Here is a 19,025-nt window from a genome sequence, read left to right as displayed (position 1 = left end):
GTCGTATGAGATGCCAGCAGAATAGTTGTAGACACATTTATAGTGTAAAAGCTAGAGTAAAAATATCGGAATTTATGGTGCCAATTTCGATTTGGTTTTGGGCTAGGATAGTACTTGATCAAGAACTTGTTTTCTCAATGTAAATTTACTACCGAAATTCAGTCGGTGACATACATTTTTTGGGCTGAATTGGACGACATATGGTTTCCACACAGCACACGTTACAAACGATTTATTGAAGAATAAGTTTGATGAGCGTTTTATCTCAAGAAATGGCCCAGTCAATTGGCCGCCTCGTTCGTTCGATTTGACGCATCTAGACTATTTTCTCTGGGATTATGCAAGTCATTGGTCTACGCCAACAAGCCAACGACTTTGGAAGAGCTCAGAGCCAACATTGAACTGAAAACGACGACCCTTTTGGGCTGAAATGTGTGGCCGAGTCATCGAAAATATGGTGCAACGTATCGTCAGATGCAAACGTGCCCGCGGTGGCCATATGAACGAAGTCGAGTTCTATTCATAAATGTTTTGATTGTACTTGAAGCCGCTACACAGAAAGAAATATGTTCATGAAATTATTGATTTTGTCATAACATTTATGAAATAAATTTTTAAATACGTCCCAATTAAACTTTTCATAACATTTATGAAACACGATTAACAAATCTAATTTCAATGAAACATATCATAATATTTATGAAAATCAAACATACAGTATATGAAAACTTGTCTTAAAATTTATGAAAAACATTCATAACATTTATAAGTATTTTTTATAACATTAAGGAAAAAATTTCATAAACTTTTTAATAATATTTATTATATTCGTGGGAGCCTGTTCTACTGTTTATAAAATGTTTCCATTACATTTATAAAAAAGAAAAATAAAACCAAAAGCTTGTTATTTAGTTACATTTATTGAGATAAATGTTATACATAAATTTAGGTACTGTGTTGTTGTTTTTGTAGTCACACTTGCATGTGGAAGAGGGGTAGGGATTCTTGACCAGCCTCTGGAAAGGGTGGATCGTTCCGATACATAAAACCGGCGCTGTACTCGAACACATGTGTTCTACAATTGAAAAAACAATATTGCTTTATGGTTACCTTTTTTGGGTAAATTTTGATGGTCTATCAAAAGTTTCACTTCCTTCTTACTCTTCAATTCCTCGTACAGGCTATAGTCCGTTCGGGATGCTCCTAAATAAATGAAGTGAAATATCTCACTTATCCTCAGGTTTATTTCATGTTGGCATTTTTTTTGGCACAAAAACACCATGTTTTCGGCAGTACGTACTTTTCAATACACCCAATAGCTTCACTGCACCCAATAGCTTCAAAATTTTACGTAGAATGAATGGCGTATAGATTTAACTGTACAAATTGTGCATTTTTGTAATGTGAAACATGCATATAGGTATGCGTGTGTGTATATTTTTATTCTTTCGTTTGCACACAACGAACGAATGTGAACAGAAAAGGACAACAAACAAATAAACGAGAAATAGTGACAAAATGCCAAGCCGGCTCCAATCATACATTAAGTAGTCTACTTGAACTTGACATTTTCACAAATGGGACAATTTTCATTGTATACAGCGGTCAAAAAAAGTATTCATCATTCAATGTTTTTTTTTTAATAAGTCTACAAAAGACAATTGGAATAAAAACATATTAAACTAATGATGCAGTAGTGCTTGTGTGATATATATGTACACAATTTCATTGTTTTTAAAGACAAAAATAATATTTATTGGAACAAAAAGGGCCATTTTACAGCTGAACACAAAAAATTAAACAAAAAAAGTATTCATCATTGCAAAAAAACAAAAAAATAAATAACATAATTTAAAAAAATTAATACTTTGTTATTCGACCACCGCGTCTTATAACTTCTTTTAAACGGTTTGACATCGATTGGACTAATTTAGCGGTTATATTTTGGTCTATATTAGTCCATTCCTCCATTATCACCTGTTGCATTTGACTCTTGCTCGAAAAATTGCGCGTTCTCAATTTGCGTTCGAGATGTTCCCAAAGATGTTCAATTGGGTTCAAGTCGGGACTTTGAGGAGGAGTTTTAATGACTTTGGGGCAGTTATACAGCATCCACATCTTGGTATTTAAAGCAGAATTTTTGGGGTCATTATCTTGATAATATTGAAAGTTATTACCAAGCCCAAGTTTTACAGCACTATCTTTTAAATTCCTCTTTAAAATGTCAATGTAATACTTATGATCCATTACTCCATTAATAATTTCAAGATTTCCCGCTCCTGAAGCCGCCATACACCCCCAAACCATTAAACCACCTCCACCATGTTTTACAGTAGCAACTGTGTTTCGTTCTTCAAGCTCTGTATTTGGTTTTCTGTACACTATGACCTTTCCATCGCACCCAAAAAGATTAAACTTGCTCTCGTCTGCAAAAATGACTGTTTTCCAAAATGATTCGGGCTGTTTTACATACATTTTTGCGAAGTTTAGCCTTTTCACTCGGTTTATTTTATTTATAAAGGGCTTCTTACGTGCAGTTCTTCCTCTGTAACTATGCCTTTTGAGTGTATTTCGAATTGTTTGTGTAGTAACTTCCTTCCCTAAATATTCCATAGTGTTTTTACGAAGAATGGTCGCATTTGTCTTCGGAGTTTTCTGAACTTGCCGCACTAGCCAACGCACATCTCCAACTGAAAGTGCTTTTGGTCGACCAGATCTTGGTTTATTGTCAACAGTTTTCGTTTCTGTCCACTTTCTGATGATGGATTGTATAGTAGATCGTGGTCTATTTAATATTTCACTGATAGTTTTTTGAGTTAAACCATTCCTGTGGTGTTTTATTATCAAAACTTTTACCTCATCAGAAACCTCGTTTTGCTTACGACCCATTTTGACAAAAACTATATTTTCAAAGAAATTAAATATTTGCTGTCAAGGGCAAAGCCTCCTTTACTAAATAAAACAGAAAAGGGGGATTCCCAAATAATATTTGAATTTGACTTTGATGATAGCACATCAATGATGAATACTTTTTTTGTTCTGTTTTTGGTGTTATTATATAAAATTGCATTTTTTGCGCTAATTAAATTTATTTTTTGAATTTATTTTAAAACATATTACGAAAAATAAACTATTGCATAAAACTGCATTATTTGTTTACTTTAAATTTTCTTCAATTACCCAAAATAAGTGAATTTATTATCAATTTTGCTAATGATGAATACTTTTTTTGACCGCTGTACATACGGGAACATTTTTATGATAAAATATATTAATATGATGAAACGTTTCTTTACATTTATGAAAGTTTCATAAATATAAGAACTTTTTTCATAAACGATCATACATTTTCTTTCATTAAGAATTTTCTAAGTATATATGATTTTTTCATTAATATAATAAAACTTTTCATAATCTTATGAACAAAAGATTATGAAATCCGATCATTACATTTACGAAGGAAAATTCTCTCTGTGTAGCAAAGTTTTTGAAATATCTCAAATGGTTTGCATTTTATATAACCTCTAACTGGTCAGGTAACATTTTTCTGCGTCGAATCGAATTTCTATATCAAAAATAATTAAAGCAATTAGCAGCTTGTTTGAAAAGTTTTTATAAGTCAATACGATGTGTAATAGGTCAAATTTAGGTCAATGTTTTTTCTGCGTACTTATGTTTGAAAAATTAATAAGTGGAATTCATGTTCTTAAAAAACACAGGTCAATAAAATCTTGTTAAATTTTGTGATTGGGAACCATACATATACCTATGTGGAGGGAGCAATTTTTAATTAATCTGAAATTGTGTCTATTTCCATTTCTATTATAACTTTCACCTCATGTGCGAATAATGGTCCAAATCGGCCCATAACCCGATATATGTAGCTCCTATTGAACCAATCACCCGTATTATCGTCGACGGTATTTCTTCTAAAACTTTCATTTTGAGGCATAACTTTAACGTTTGAAATAATTAAAAATCATTTTGCTGGTTGGAGATTCGAACTCGGGACCATTGTATTGAAAAGGAGCATCACATGCTCATTGTCACAAGATCTTCAACAAATATTATTTTAAGTTATGCTCACTTCCACTGGTGAAAACATTGTGCCTACAAATAGAATATATCCAAACCAAAACAAAAAAGCGTGCACATCTTCGATGAAAAAGATTTGGAAAATGATTTGCTTTTGTGTTGTTAAGAATTATTGAAACGGGAAAATAATGTCAGATGCAAACAATAGTGAAGTTTCAGAAGTTCACTTTCGGCTGCGACAAAAGCTTAAGTTTTATTTAATTTATAATTGCAATGTTTGATATTCAATTTGACTTCTTCAAAACTGCATAGCCATTGATAGCATGGGGTGTGGAACACAGGCGTTCTGTATAATTAAGATGTTTCCGCCAATCTCCAATTGGATGCTCCGAAGAGTTCGGAAATATCGATTTTTTTCAATAATTTTACCTTTCAGTTTCAATGGTCGTTAGTTCATATTTGACGTAAGGGAAGTTCAAAGTGAACTAGTAATATCTAAAAGCAATTTCATAGCTGTTATGAAATTATTGAACTCATAACGAGCATATAATTCTTTAGCGCCATAGGAAGTTCAATATTTCCCAAATTAAGTTCATTTAAACTAGTATTTCAAATTTTTTTGAGTGTATCCCTTATAGGTAGGCGAGCTAAGAACAAAATATTCCTACAATAGTTAAGTTAATACCAGAACAATTTTTCGACAAACTACGAGTTTATATGGATAAACCCTGAAAGTATGCAATATATTTTTATAAAACAATCAACTCCTAAGTGTATAGGCTATTTTATTGTGTGCATATATTTCTATTGTATCTCATTTTTTAAGATTTTATTATACATACATATTTCGCAATACAATTTCTTATTCATGGTTAATATAGCCACGTGCTAACAGAAAATCGAGGACAATGTGTGGTGCAAGGCAGCTGTTTCTTCTTTGGGTTTCCGTTTAAATTGGGTCACTCCGACATTCGTACATACATACACTCGTTCGTATATATTATATGATGGTTATATTGGGGGTTTGCCGCTCTTCCTGAGTTGTATGTAAAGGATTTATGTATGGACCAACAATGCGAGAAATGGCAATAACCAACAACAAAAACAATAACAACATAAAATAAAAAAGGGTTTCTTCCACCAAAGTATGCGAAACCGTAACTGCCAACAAAAACAAAAAAAAAAAAATAACAAGAAAAAGTAGCAACGATTGCCTTCAAAAACAGAGTGATGAAATCTTGTTGGTTTATATATTTTTTTTTTTTCATCTTTGTGGTTCCAAAAATTTCACAGTTGTGTATTCGTCCGTCATTTAAGGAAGATGCAAGGACAAGAATGGTATTGAGTTTGTTTTTTTTTATGCGAACCCATTGTATTCCTGGCACCGCCGCCATGCTGTACTACGTTCATTCATGATTTTTATGCGGCGCGGGTGTATTTACGTACACAAATGTGTGCCACTGATTTTTAAGAAGTATATGGTGATCCCCTTCTTTGGTGTGTGGGTGTGTGTGTGTGTGTGTTTTTATTTACCTCATGTGCCTCTTCTTTGGCTATTTTAATACATATTCCCTCGCTATGCTGTGCGTTGTTTTGTTTTCTTCATTCATATGTTGTCGTAGGTTAGGTAGTAACTTGCCCCCTGCGAATGTTGGAAAGATCTCGGCAATTTCCTTGTTTTTATCATTTTCTCCATGAATTTTTGCCACAATCTTTTAAGTGTGTCAAAAATCACATTAAAGATTGCGACAAATTCTCAATTGATGTACACTTTTTGAACTCAATTGTATATATATCTACATATACCTAGCAACTCGTGGCAAAGACTAGCTACCTAGAACGCTAATTTTATTTTTGTAGTTCATTCGTAGTTTAATCGAAAGAAATCGATTTAGCGACCGCTAAATGCGTTTGAATGTAGACACGAATAAATGAAGCGAATAAAAATGTAAGCTTTTATGCTGAGTTTACATGACACATCTGATGTATGGTCATTGTTATAGTACTGGGTGTATTCATCACATGTACACATAACCATCAGTCATGGCTGAAAATCAAAATCATTTGATTTTTTCGATAAATGACTTCTATCGATTACGGTTTTCAAAGAAATGTGTAATCATTATTTGACAGATATTGAAAAACATGTTCTGTGACAAATAAGGTTTAGAAAAAGAGAAGTAAAGGTTGAAAAATTAAATAAAATTAAAGAAAAGAAAAAATCGATGTACCGTCTTTGGAAAAACCTGTAATCAGTACGTATACACGATGAGTACGATCATGATGTGCCGTCTAAAAGGCACAGCTTTAAGCTGTTTGCTTTATAATTGTTGTGTAGCAACTTAAATTTTTGTCATGCATGCAAATGAAAATGATAACAACGCTCACTGGCATTTTATTTTTGGAGTAAAACAGAACATTTATTTATTTGCCATTTTGGTGGGTTTTATGGCTCCGATGGGTTTGTGATTAAAGGATTAGTGAACAAGTAATGTAGGACAAAAGTCGGGAAGTGCCGACTATGTAATACCTTATACCTACGTTATAGTGTGAATTGGGTCATCATTATGTGAACGCAATATTTAAATCTGAAACGATTTTTATTTACTTCGATTTATGCGTAAAAGAATGCGTATCTGTGCAAAATTCTAGGACCTTTCTAAAGTAGATCGGACGATGTATATATATGAACCGTTTTCACCAAAACGTATACCGTCCGTCTTTGGGCAAAAAAAAAATGATAATTGATAAATTTCGTGGTGATTGGACAACAGAAACGCGACCTGCACACTGATAAGCAAAAAACGGGCGGACGGATAAGCAGTATGAAAAGAAAACACGGATAGACAGACATTCCAAAACCAAAATAGCAAGAGTTTTTGAGTCGGTCCATGCACTGTATAATTTGTACGGTAGTGCGATTAGAGCTGGCAAACTATCGATAATTGCAACATTCGATATTTTCCATGGCTTTAATAATAAATTTCGATAGTATCGATACTATTAATTTCGCATCGCCTATATTTCAAACGAAAATGAGAAGTACAAATCGGGAGATCGATTCATATAGAAGCAATATCAATGCACAGACAAAATAAAACCAAGGTTTATAAAGTCAGTCGGAAGTCATGCGAAAAATCATTGTACAAAATGTTAACCTTTAACACGAACTTTTTTGAATTTAAATTTTATCAACAACAGGCTTCAAAGGGAGTCAAAACCATGTATTGATTTTAGCACATCAAAAGAAATTTTTAGATCCATTTTATATTATATATTTTTGTAGTATGCACCTCTTTATTATCATACATTACTATTTAAACATTTGTTACGGAAGTCATCTTAGTCTGTAAGGATATTTGTTCCATTGACTAATAAACAAATAAACAAAGAATCGGATGAAAATTGCGCCCTCTATAAGCGCAATGTATATTAAAGGTTACATGCAGTGTCGGTTTGCTTATGTTTGTTTAGTTTTCCAAAAAAAATATAACTTTTGCGATTGTATCCATCGGAAACATGTCAATCGATATGTAGTCAAAAAACTAAATATCGATAGTGCCATCGACATTTTGCCAGCTCTTAGTGCGATCTGTACTTGGGACATCCAGAGTAATCATTGGTTGGAATTCAATTATAAGAAAAAAAGGTAATAATGTCAAAACAATTTCAATTGCTTGAACCACAATTTGGTTATTTTCATAGTTCAGTAGCTATCTGAACAACAATACTATAAATAGGTTTAAAAGAAGATGCTACTTAGCGATGTATCAGTTCCATCAATCATTTCCATAAAAAATAAAGTCATTTTGCTTCTGAGAATTGTATCAACAACGTTTTAATTTATGCAGTACCACCAAAAAGTTAGCATAACACCCTAAAACACCATGTACACTGTTCTTCAAATCCGGATTTAATGGCTAGATCATCTGTTTTCCCTTTTTAAAATCAGCTGACGAGAACCTTAAATCCGGATTTAATTAGTACTGTAAACGAGGTTTTACGGTAGTTTTGCTTATTATCCTAACGGTGTTAGAGCTAAATATCCTTCCGGCAGGTTCGATTCCCCCAGTCGTCCAAATTTGTTTGTTATTTTTCTTTCAACATATCTAAGAAAATTCGGCTTAAAAAATGTATTTCTTATTAAATAATTTTTAAAAAAATTGTTTCAGGGGATACTTCTCTCATATCAATGAGTGCAGTCCGATTAAAGTTGCAGCTCAATGATAAGGGGCCTCCTTTTTTATGCCGAGTTCGAACGGCGTGCCGCTTAGCTACTTGGTAGTGAAGTTTTAACATGGCAAGGGGATAACCATAGCTGAAAATTCTGTTGATGTTCACGCCGGGATTTTAACTCAGGAAGAAGATGAAGCAAATTTTCCATATATGATGAGATTCATATTAGAAGATATTCAGTCTAATCAAACTAGGTAACACTTCGTGTCAGCTATCCTGTAGTCTCGTTTATTAACGGACATACGATTCAAATTGTTTTTAATTTCGCATTAAACATGACTAATATGTTCAGTGAACATACTACGCACCAAGTGGCGCAGAGATTAGCATGTCCGCATATGACGCCGAACGCCTGGGTTCAAATCCCGGTGTGAACATCAGAAACATTTTCAGCGTTCAACAACATTTTCTTTCAACATATCTAAGAAAATTCGGCTTAAAAAATGTATTTCTTATTAAATAATTTTTAAAAAAATTGTTTCAGGGGATACTTCTCTCATATCAATGAGTGCAGTCCGATTAAAGTTGCAGCTCAATGATAAGGGGCCTCCTTTTTTATGCCGAGTTCGAACGGCGTGCCGCTTAGCTACTTGGTAGTGAAGTTTTAACATGGCAAGGGGATAACCATAGCTGAAAATTCTGTTGATGTTCACGCCGGGATTTTAACTCAGGAAGAAGATGAAGCAAATTTTCCATATATGATGAGATTCATATTAGAAGATATTCAGTCTAATCAAACTAGGTAACACTTCGTGTCAGCTATCCTGTAGTCTCGTTTATTAACGGACATACGATTCAAATTGTTTTTAATTTCGCATTAAACATGACTAATATGTTCAGTGAACATACTACGCACCAAGTGGCGCAGAGATTAGCATGTCCGCATATGACGCCGAACGCCTGGGTTCAAATCCCGGTGTGAACATCAGAAACATTTTCAGCGTTGGTATCCCCTCCTCTTCTCAAAGAGGTGTCGCACTGCGGCACGCCATTCGGACTCGGCTATTAAAAGGAGTCTTCTTATCATTGAGCTTAAATTTGAATCGTTCCTTAATGGAATGTTCATGGGCAAATTTAGATTTGTAGTATATTGAGGTGAAAGAGAAAGTGAAAAATTGAGAAAGTTTCCTTTTACAATTTTTTGGAATTTGAAATCGAACTTTCTGATGTAGCTTTGCAAGTTGCGAATCGTTGCTTCTTTTAATTGTTGGGGTATTCTTGCTGCTACTGGCATTTCAATTGGATTAACCCTAAGTACATATTCACATTGTCGCCATCGTTTTTAGCCACCATCTCCTTGAATGCAATGTGAAATCTTAAGTGGCACAAAAACAAAAACAAAGTTTAATGAAAGGAAGTGAAACTATAGAAGAACCGCATGATAGAATGAGCCTGTGTGAATGCTTCCGAGAAAATTCTAACAAATGTTCAGTTTTTCCAAACTTATGACAAAGTATAAGCCATATAGTTGCACAAGTTTTCTCCCTAGAGATGCTTGGAAAAGACTTTTTGCCACACTAAAAATAAAACGTAAAACCAAAAGAAAAATGGAAAACTTTGTCTGGCAAATATTTTGCCATTCGCTTTTGACTGTGCTGGCAGTTGCTGATGACTATAACTTCCGGTTTCAAGGGTAAAGTTCCTTTGCTTGCTGTGCATGAGTGAGTGGGGGGGACTTTCTTTGATGTGTAGTGGTGAATAAATCTTTTTGTGTGTTTTTCTTGGGTGCTGTGTTTCTGTTCTCTAGCAACCATAAGCCAAGGCGAGATGTGTAAGGAGAGCATGAAGAACAACTAATGGGTCATTATTAGAGGTTTCTTCATAGCCTGCTGCTGTTTTCCACTAAATTCTACGCTACTCAACAATATAACAACGTCATTGATTTAGAAAAGAAAAAAAATAAAGTTTGTACGGTAGTGGTGGTCTCATGAGAACAATGACAACAACAGCAAAAACAGGATAAAAGAAAATTACAAAGACAGGCGAGTGAGGAAACGGAAATGTGTACAGCACTATGGCGCCAATATAAGACAAGCCCCAAGCTATTTGCCAACGGCAGATAGGCTAACATTGATATCTGGCATTTGTTATGTTAAAATATGAAGATGGGAGTTATTTGTCGAAGACGCAATCCCTTAGATGACAACAGATTTTTTCAAGGATATTCGTAGAGGATTTCGGCAACTGTGTCGTTTTTAGGGTAATGTAAAAGGGAGCATTACATTATTCACTTTCTCATTCAAGGTTTCCACCTAACACCAAATGGAAAGGAAAAACATATAAAACAAAATTCGAGTGTATTGCTTGGTTAGATATGAAAACGTCTTTCACAACACTCGCTTTAAAGTACTTAATTTAAGAAAGTTTTCATTAGTTTGATAGTTTGGTGTCTAGAAAATAGCCTACGAAAAGTTGGACAACCTCTAGATGGGCCACATCCATAACACACGCACGTTCGAACTTAACCGAATCTTTGTAACGCCTTATAGGTAGCCCCCGCAAAAGCTGTTCAACCTCTGTGTGGTCTACCTCGTTTTTATAACAGTTTTTTGGTGGCAGTTATACTTAACTGAATCAAAAATTGAACTAGATCAAGAAATATTCGAAAAAAAAATATTTTGTTGTTTTGCTTAAAATGGCAAACAAACGTAAAGTTAAAAATAATTGCCTCTAGCCAAAAAAAAAAAAAAAAATAATTTCAGATGTATTTACTTTATTTTATGTTTATTTTTTGTTTTTTTTTTTTTCTTTCAGGTAAGATTCTATCAATTTGTATTGTAATCTTGGAAACTACTGTATGTAAGTGTTTGAATTGTTTTTATATTAGATACTAACACCTGAAGAGGTACTGACTTCATTCGCAGCGAAAATGCCATTTTAATTATTGCGAAATCTGACAGACTCTATTCTTTGTCGGAGGCACAAACAAAAGCCAAGCTACAAAACACAACAGCGATGAAGCAGAGTTGATTGGCGCCCATGCCGTGAGCATTCAATTACCTTTGCAATTAAATGATGCGAAATTAATACTAAAGTAAGAGTTACATACCACGCGCAGCACTTATGCGTACTTACGCGTGCATGTCACAAAAAATTAAAATAGGTTTGTTTGTATTGTGTGAGTTACACATCAAATGTTCGCACTCATCGCACGGAATAATTTTACCATCTCTCAATTTTGAACGCCTTTCATGGCGCAAAATTTGTGATTTGTATATGATTACTGTCCAAAAATTGTTCTGCAGGCCGTAAATTAGAGAAATTCTTTTATTAAAATCATACTAAACCACATGATTGCCAATTTTTATTGAAATTGACCTTGGAAATGCCATAAATAAGCTGATTTTTAGTAATTCGTGCGCAGCAAAAGGCGCATGGTATGTAACTCAGCCAAAAGAACGCATGTGGGCGCATTAGATTTCTTAAGCACGCATGAGTGCTGCGCGTGATATGCAACTCGAGCTTAACGCAGCGACATATCGCTACCAGTGTTGCCGTTTTTGGTAGATTCCTACCAAAATTGGTAGGTTTTTTTCTCTTGGTAGGTTGGTAGACTGAGCTCAAGTTTTGGTAGGTTTTTCCAACATATAAATACTAAATTAATAACTGAAAAAATTACCGGGGATGACTCAAAATTATTTAACTGCCTATCGTTTCTATGAATTCGCTAAGAGTGCAGAATAAAACCAAGGGTATCGAGGGGCCTAATATTGTTACAAGGGGTCTCACTGTTTAAAATTTCAAAGAAAAAGTGTAAGTTCTGATATTGACTGTAACTGGTACGAGTATCAAGGAATCTGTTCCAAATTTCTTAAATTGCTGGTATTAAATGCGGCTTCGAATATTCAATGCCTTTAATAGGAAAATAGGGTTATAGATCTGGTCCATACTCTGTCCATATAATGGCCTGTTATGGCGTAAATGGGTAGTAATGCGCTATTAAGGGCTCAAGACCTTAAACCTGGAGATTACTTTATACGGCACAGTTGTTCATTGAAATCAGGGCAAACAACGGCCTCAATCATAACATGAGATCGGTATAAAGAGAGCTTTATCAAGATATAGGGCATCGTATTATTTTAAAAGGCTGTAGAGTGATTTTAACAGACAGACGGACATAAATGGCTGGATCATCTATTTATATAACAGTGATCTAGTCTAGAAAAAAAAAATGTCACAAGTGAAATGACAAAATGGTCATTTTCTGGCGGTGGATATAAAAACAAACTTTTTGGCTTGTAGAACATTTCGAAGGTTTTGATCATGTTTGGTAGGTTTTTTTTTTTTAAATTTTGGTTTAAAATAACTTTCTTCAGTAGCAACACTGGTCGCTACTATTGGATTGCCCAAAAAATAATTGCGGATTTTTTAAAAGAAAGTAAATGCATTTTTAATAAAGCTTAGAATTAACTTTAATCAAATATACTTTTTTTACACTTTTTTTCTAAAGCAAGCTAAAAGTAACAGCTGATAACTGACAGAAGGAAGAATGCAATTACAGAGTCTCAAGCTGTGAAAAAGATTCCTACTCTACACAATTAAGTTTATTTTATAACCCACATTGTATCGACTAGTATATATGACTGTTTCGGGGTTTTGGTGTAGGGCGTCCACCTAGGTACTAATCCCTAGGTGGAAGCTTGATAAAATTAAACAAGGTAAAGACGCCACTAGCCCAATCTGTCCACCAATCTCCGATGCACATAGTTCAACTAATTTGCAAATTTTCGTGAACCCTTCTTCTTCGAATGGGGTTATTTAAAAAGGCTCTTTAAAAATTTGGGAAATATAGAACCTATTGGGAATTCGCTCTATTGGCCTTATACTCGTACTATCATCCTATATTGTAATTTCCAACCCCTCAGAATGGCTGTTGTTTTAAGGGCCTGCTTCACTAAGCTGAGTGGCAAGCCATGAGAAAGAATGTTAGTCATTCACTATGGGTATGGGTATCATTATCTAATATGCAATTATTCGCATGGCCTTACGTTTCACGAGTGAGAGAAAATGTGAATCAGATCAAAAAAAAAACGAACATTTGACATTTTGCTGATACACGTAAAAAAGAAAGGTAGTCTTCACTTATCAGAGCGGTTGACACAATGGGGTCGTTTTATTTACCAGTCTAGCGGATTCGCTAGCTTGTGGATAAATAAAACACTCTTCCCGCTAAATGATTTATACTTTAAACGTTGGCAGCTCTGAAACGCATCCAAAATAATCAAATATTAATAAAACAACCAAAATAAGTTATTTTAAATTTAAATAAGAGTTTCTCGGAGTTCATAAATGTGATTTTATTAAAATCCTAAGCAATATAAATATAAATATGTTGCGGTCTTTCTCTTTTAGTTTTGTCATTCAGATTGAATGATGACACAATATGTTTTAATAAACGGCGATAAGATTAGCCGCTTAGCTAATCGGGAATAACAATTTTTTTGTGAAACACCGCGAATTTTCTTGAAATGCCCCAAATCCAGTAGGAATAAAATTATAACAAATAATTAATAAACTTAACGAAAATGTTCAATTTATTTTTCACATGTTACTTTTTAGATCAAGTATGAACGAACAAAATATGTTCAGATTTTCTTATATTTTTAGCTCACGAAAGCCAATTGCTCAATTGCATGAGCGTATTTGACATTTGTTTTCTTATAATTGACGCCAATACACCCATGGTGAAACTCGATTACAAACCAAATTGGTTACGTCTTTTGTATTGTCAACCACCCGATTAGTCGTTTTTCTGTAGCGTTCGATAGCGTGCAAGTGAATGGAAGAAATAAACTTAGAGCGACGTTCTGTAAATCACTTTGACTAGCTAAGGTTATCTTTATTCAGATTAACTTAATCCTAATTGCGTCATATCACCCAATCCTCATAAGAATAGTTATGTTTATCGATAAATTTGCGTAATTTGCAAACTCGTTGTGATCGATACACAGACGGTCATAAAAAAAACCATGTTACAAAATAAATATAACATCCACCTACATATGTATTATTGTGTATATACAGCCGAATGCCAAAACTAGGACTCCTCTGTGAGAAATATTGCAAAACGATAACTGACAGGCAGAACGCGCCTCGATTACCCGAAAACATAGCAATAGCAAATAAATAAACGCAACTTGTATGGTGTTGGTGTGGTGGTTGTTGTGTTATTCTCAGAGTGACGTTAGCGTGGTTTGCTTATTGTGGGGATTTTGTTTTTTCTTTTTTTTTCGTTTTCGTTGGTGCTGTTTTTCGCAACCGTACTCAGTAGTCAGCAATGAAAGCAATTTTTATTCTCAGAATTCAACTCAACAACGCAATCAACTTTAAAACAACGAGCCATAACAGCGCATTTATTAACAACAACAATATCAGCTGCGAGTAATGATAAAACCACTTAGAACTGTGAGACTAACAACGACGGCGACCACGACGACGGAGGCCAATGTGGACGATGATGATGACTACGAAAAAAGCTTAGTGAAATACATTTTTTGCCAACAGAGACTTTTATTTAACAAAAACCAACAACAACTACACCTCTGACGATGACCACTTTTTTGTTTATACACACGGACACAACCAAAGAGAATTGTGCAAACTTTTTAGATTATGTGACAGTTCTTCCAACTAATAATGACACTGGAGTGGACAACAGATATGAGTTATTAAGGTGCGGCAAGAGGAATGACAGAACAGTGAACGTACCGCACTCTTATTTACGTTACAAATAAGCGTCGCAGTGTTCGTTTTTTGCTACTCAGTTGAAAAAAAAAATAGAAAATGTCAAACTTGAAATATTTGTCATTAGAGGGAAAACTTGGCAACACTAACTACGCTTGTCTTGTCAATAAAAAAGGGACCGATCACATAACAATTTCAAACATTGCGCTTTGAATCTGATTTTTTGTAGAAAAAAAATTATTTTGAATTTTAAGGAAAACAATTTACTTTCAATTATGCTTTGAAAAATCAATTAAGCTAGTACCTCCTATTATGTATATTCGATTTTATTGTAGTTTAAGTATCCAAATACATGAAAGGTGTGCGAATATACGTGGTGGCCATCGTAGCAAAGATGTTAGCAGGTCCGCCAAAAAAAATTAAGAGCTCGTTTCTCCTCTTAATGCTGGTGAAATTTGTGAGGTATTATGTTATGTAGAAGCTTCTCCCCAAGAAGGGTTCACAAAATGGCACGCCGTTCAGACTCGGTTATAAAAAGGAGGCTCGGCTATAATTATGTATAAAACTTGAATCGGACACCACACATTGATATGTGAGAAGTTTGCCCCTGTTCCTTAATGGGATGCTCGTGGAAAAATTTGCTTTTGCAAACGAATATTCAAAATGTAACACTGTTTCTGGTATAGGCATGAACTCATATAAACCATACAAAAATTACTAACAACAGCAATGTGCATCATAAGTTTCCTTTATAATGCTTTGATGTTGTTAGGTTTTAAAAGCAATCTTTAAATCAGATTTACTTGCAGAATTAATCAATTACAATACCACAGGTGCAAGAGAAAGAAGAATCCTTTCCACTACCTACTTTACTTTAATTGGCTATGACAGAATATTTTTTCCACTAGCCGAACGTAGAATAGCGTTCCAAGCGCCTCAATTTTCTGCGCTCATTCTAAAATCTCTGACACCAAGTTTCGAGGTGTAAGATCTTGAGCCCACTTTATCTTTTCACCGGGCTTTTGGTCTTCCCGGTTTGCATGTACCACCGTGTTTGCCTTCAAAATACTTCTTTGCTAGAGCTTCTTCATCCATTCTGACAACATGACCTAGCCGACGCAGCCGTTGTATTTTGATGCGTGTAACTATGGTATCGTCGTCATACAGCTCATACAGCCCGTAGTTCATACGTCGCTTATATTCTCCATTATCGCAAACTGGTCCATATATTTTACAAAGAATTTTTCTCCCAAATACTCCATCTGCTTTCACAAGTTCCCATGCTTCAGAACCATATAACAACACGGGTAGTATCAGTGTCTTCGTCTGTCCAGAGGTGGACTTGTTTCTAAACTGCTAACTTAGTCCAAAGTAGCATCTTTTTGCCAGTATTATTCTTCGCTTAATCTCAAAACTGGTGTCATTCGTTTCGGTTATGGTGGTAACCGACTATTGTGGTTTTCAACTTTCTCCATTTTCTTTATCTGCTCGGTTGTACAAGGCGTTTTGGGAGTTGAAACCATCCATTTCGCCTTATCTCCATTTACTGCCAGACCCATTTTCACTGACTCTCTTTTGATTATTTCAAAGGCAGCAGTTACTAGTGGTAGTGGTAGGTAGTTCCACTACCTACACTTGACCCCATCAGAAACCCTTATAACTTGCTGATGTTCACATCTGCTATTCGAACAAAACACATCTATTGTTCAATGAAATAACCACCTTAAGAACTTCTGCTTCTGCCGAAATCGTTATTGGCGCCCTTTAGACATGTCATGACGGACGCAATAAATGAGACTTCTGTTCTTGCCTCGAAGCATCAGCTATCAAGTCACTAGGAGCGTACCCACTAATTCCAGATCTCCTGCAATGTGTAACAGTATTCGGATCATCTTCGTCTTCGAGCCTCATGGCTCGCAGTCGCAGTGAATAGTCTAGCCATGAAATCCCGATGTTTTAGTGTAGATTTGCATTCAAATATTATGCCTTACAAATTCCCAATTCAGCTTCAGTTATGAATTTTTAAAACAAAAGTAAATTAAAAAAAAAAGAAAATAAGAATAAACCTTAAAACTGATTTGTAAAAATAATTTAAAATTTAAAAGCAAAAAAATGTCGACAATCGATTGAAAACATTAATTGTTCATGCACAGTTCTCTTAAAATTCTCTCTTCTCTTAATTTTCTTGGTTTATTTCTAATCTTTGAATAGTCGTTTGGCACATCTATTTTTCATTTATTGTCTGTGCTGTTGCGCAACAAACACTACCTTGTTTAGTGTAACCTTCCATAAAAGTTGCCAACATTCCTTTTACTGCTTTTAATTCCAATATTTCCAAAACATTAGATTTTACTTATTTGCAAATAACATGCAACGCAAGAACAACTCCTTACAACATTTGAATTTTGCCCCCTAACACTCTCAATGGAAGTTTGAGGACAGACAACAATTTAGCTTTTCTTGATGTTTGTTTTTAGAGGATCTTAAAATGATTGCCTCATTTCTGTTTAGTTTAATGTGAACCATTATTGCAGTTTCTTCCTACTGCTTCTGCTGCATGACAGACATTCGATATGATGTTGACGACAACGCATAAGGCAGCAATGTGTGGCTCATAGTCTATCTCTTAGACAAAAGCTGCTAGCTGATTTTCTGGTTTTGCTCCATGGGCTTGGTGGTGATATAGAACGAAATGGCACAACAACTCTTAAATGTCTTGCATTGCGAGGCAGTAGTCACAACCACCACCATCGTCATCAGCAGCAACAACTTGAAAATCAGCATTATTTTACTAGAGTTTATAGCAACCACTCTCTGTGATGGGATCCGATGGGATGTAATTCAAGTGGTCGTAACTTACTCAAACCAGACACCCTGCACTTACTTAGTTGAGAGTTCATAGTTAAATTGCTTTTTTAATGTCTATTGCTGCCGGTGTTGTTGTTTCTTCTACTGCTGCCGCTACTATTATTGTTGTTGATGATGATAATGACAGCACAGCAGCAGTTTGAGAGAGATGGTTCATTGGTAGGTTACGATGAGGTAGGATAAGAAATTATTTGCTATAATAGGTCTGTTCGCGTACTTTTCCAGCAAAAAATTGCAGGAGAGTAAGAAAAGCCTCTTCTCTTTTTTGCTATTAGTTTGAATTAAGCACCTGGTTTTTTGTAAAACAACTGTTTGATGCTTCATTTTGTGCTTGAAAAAAAACCTCCAGTAGAAATTTGCAAGCTCGCAATTACCAAATTCTCAAAATTTAGGGTGGATTTGCCAGGTCTAAAGCCGCATTTATAGGGCCCACTTATCTCATTGACTTTAGGTTTTAATCTTTCACTCAATACGCTCGAGAGTATCTTGCATGCAATGGGGAAGAGACTTATTCCTCTATAGTTGGCACATTCCGTCTCGTCTCCTTTCTTGTGTACGGGACATAGTATGTTGACGTTCCAAGCATGGGGTATGCGTTCTTCTAGCCAGATTGCGCATACGCCTAATCAGCGTGCTGCTGCCATGATGTTCTTTAGAAATGAGACCTTCGTGAGCAAAAAAGTCAAATTAAGAAACTGGTCTATATGGTGGCTATATCAAAATAAAACATGCGAAGGATGAGCTGCTATAACTACTGTATCGAAATTGGATGAAAAATACGCATTCAAAATGTAAAATCAGTTTGTGGAGGCTACCTCGAAATGTGGATCTATGGGGACCAGTTTGAACGAGATATATGTAGAAGAGCCTAATGCGACTAATGCGATATAGAAGAGCCTAATGCGCTCGATATGGGAGCTATCTGAAACTAGTCCGAGGTCAGACTCGGCTATAACAAGGAGGTTTAATGAGCTAAAAACTTGGTTCAGACTGCACTCATAGACATGAGAGAAGCATCCCCTATGTTTCTTAAAGGAATTTTCTACGCCTATGGTTTTGAGAGGAAGTTATGACCACATAGAGTAAAAAAGTACCTTTTTAGCTTGGTTTTAGTATCATTTTGCCAACCTGCTGTATGTTGCTAGCCGTTAGATACAAAATTTAGCGTTTTTAGCTTTATAAAATTTTGTATGGTCGGTCTG

At 35.0% G+C, this 19,025-nt stretch overlaps 1 protein-coding gene across 7 annotated transcripts in view; it reads left to right on the top strand.

Moving 5' to 3' along the window:
• Positions 1–19,025, top strand: part of LOC106080961 (trithorax group protein osa) — a 169,742-nt gene that overhangs the window by 89,292 nt on the left and 61,425 nt on the right. The gene's annotated exons all lie outside the window — the stretch shown is intronic.

Source organism: Stomoxys calcitrans, chromosome 2 (assembly GCF_963082655.1).
Source record: "Stomoxys calcitrans chromosome 2, idStoCalc2.1, whole genome shotgun sequence".
Lineage (NCBI taxonomy): Eukaryota > Metazoa > Arthropoda > Insecta > Diptera > Muscidae > Stomoxys > Stomoxys calcitrans.
The sequence above is the reverse complement of the archived record's forward strand: the minus strand, read 5'-3'. Positions and strand labels throughout refer to the sequence as shown.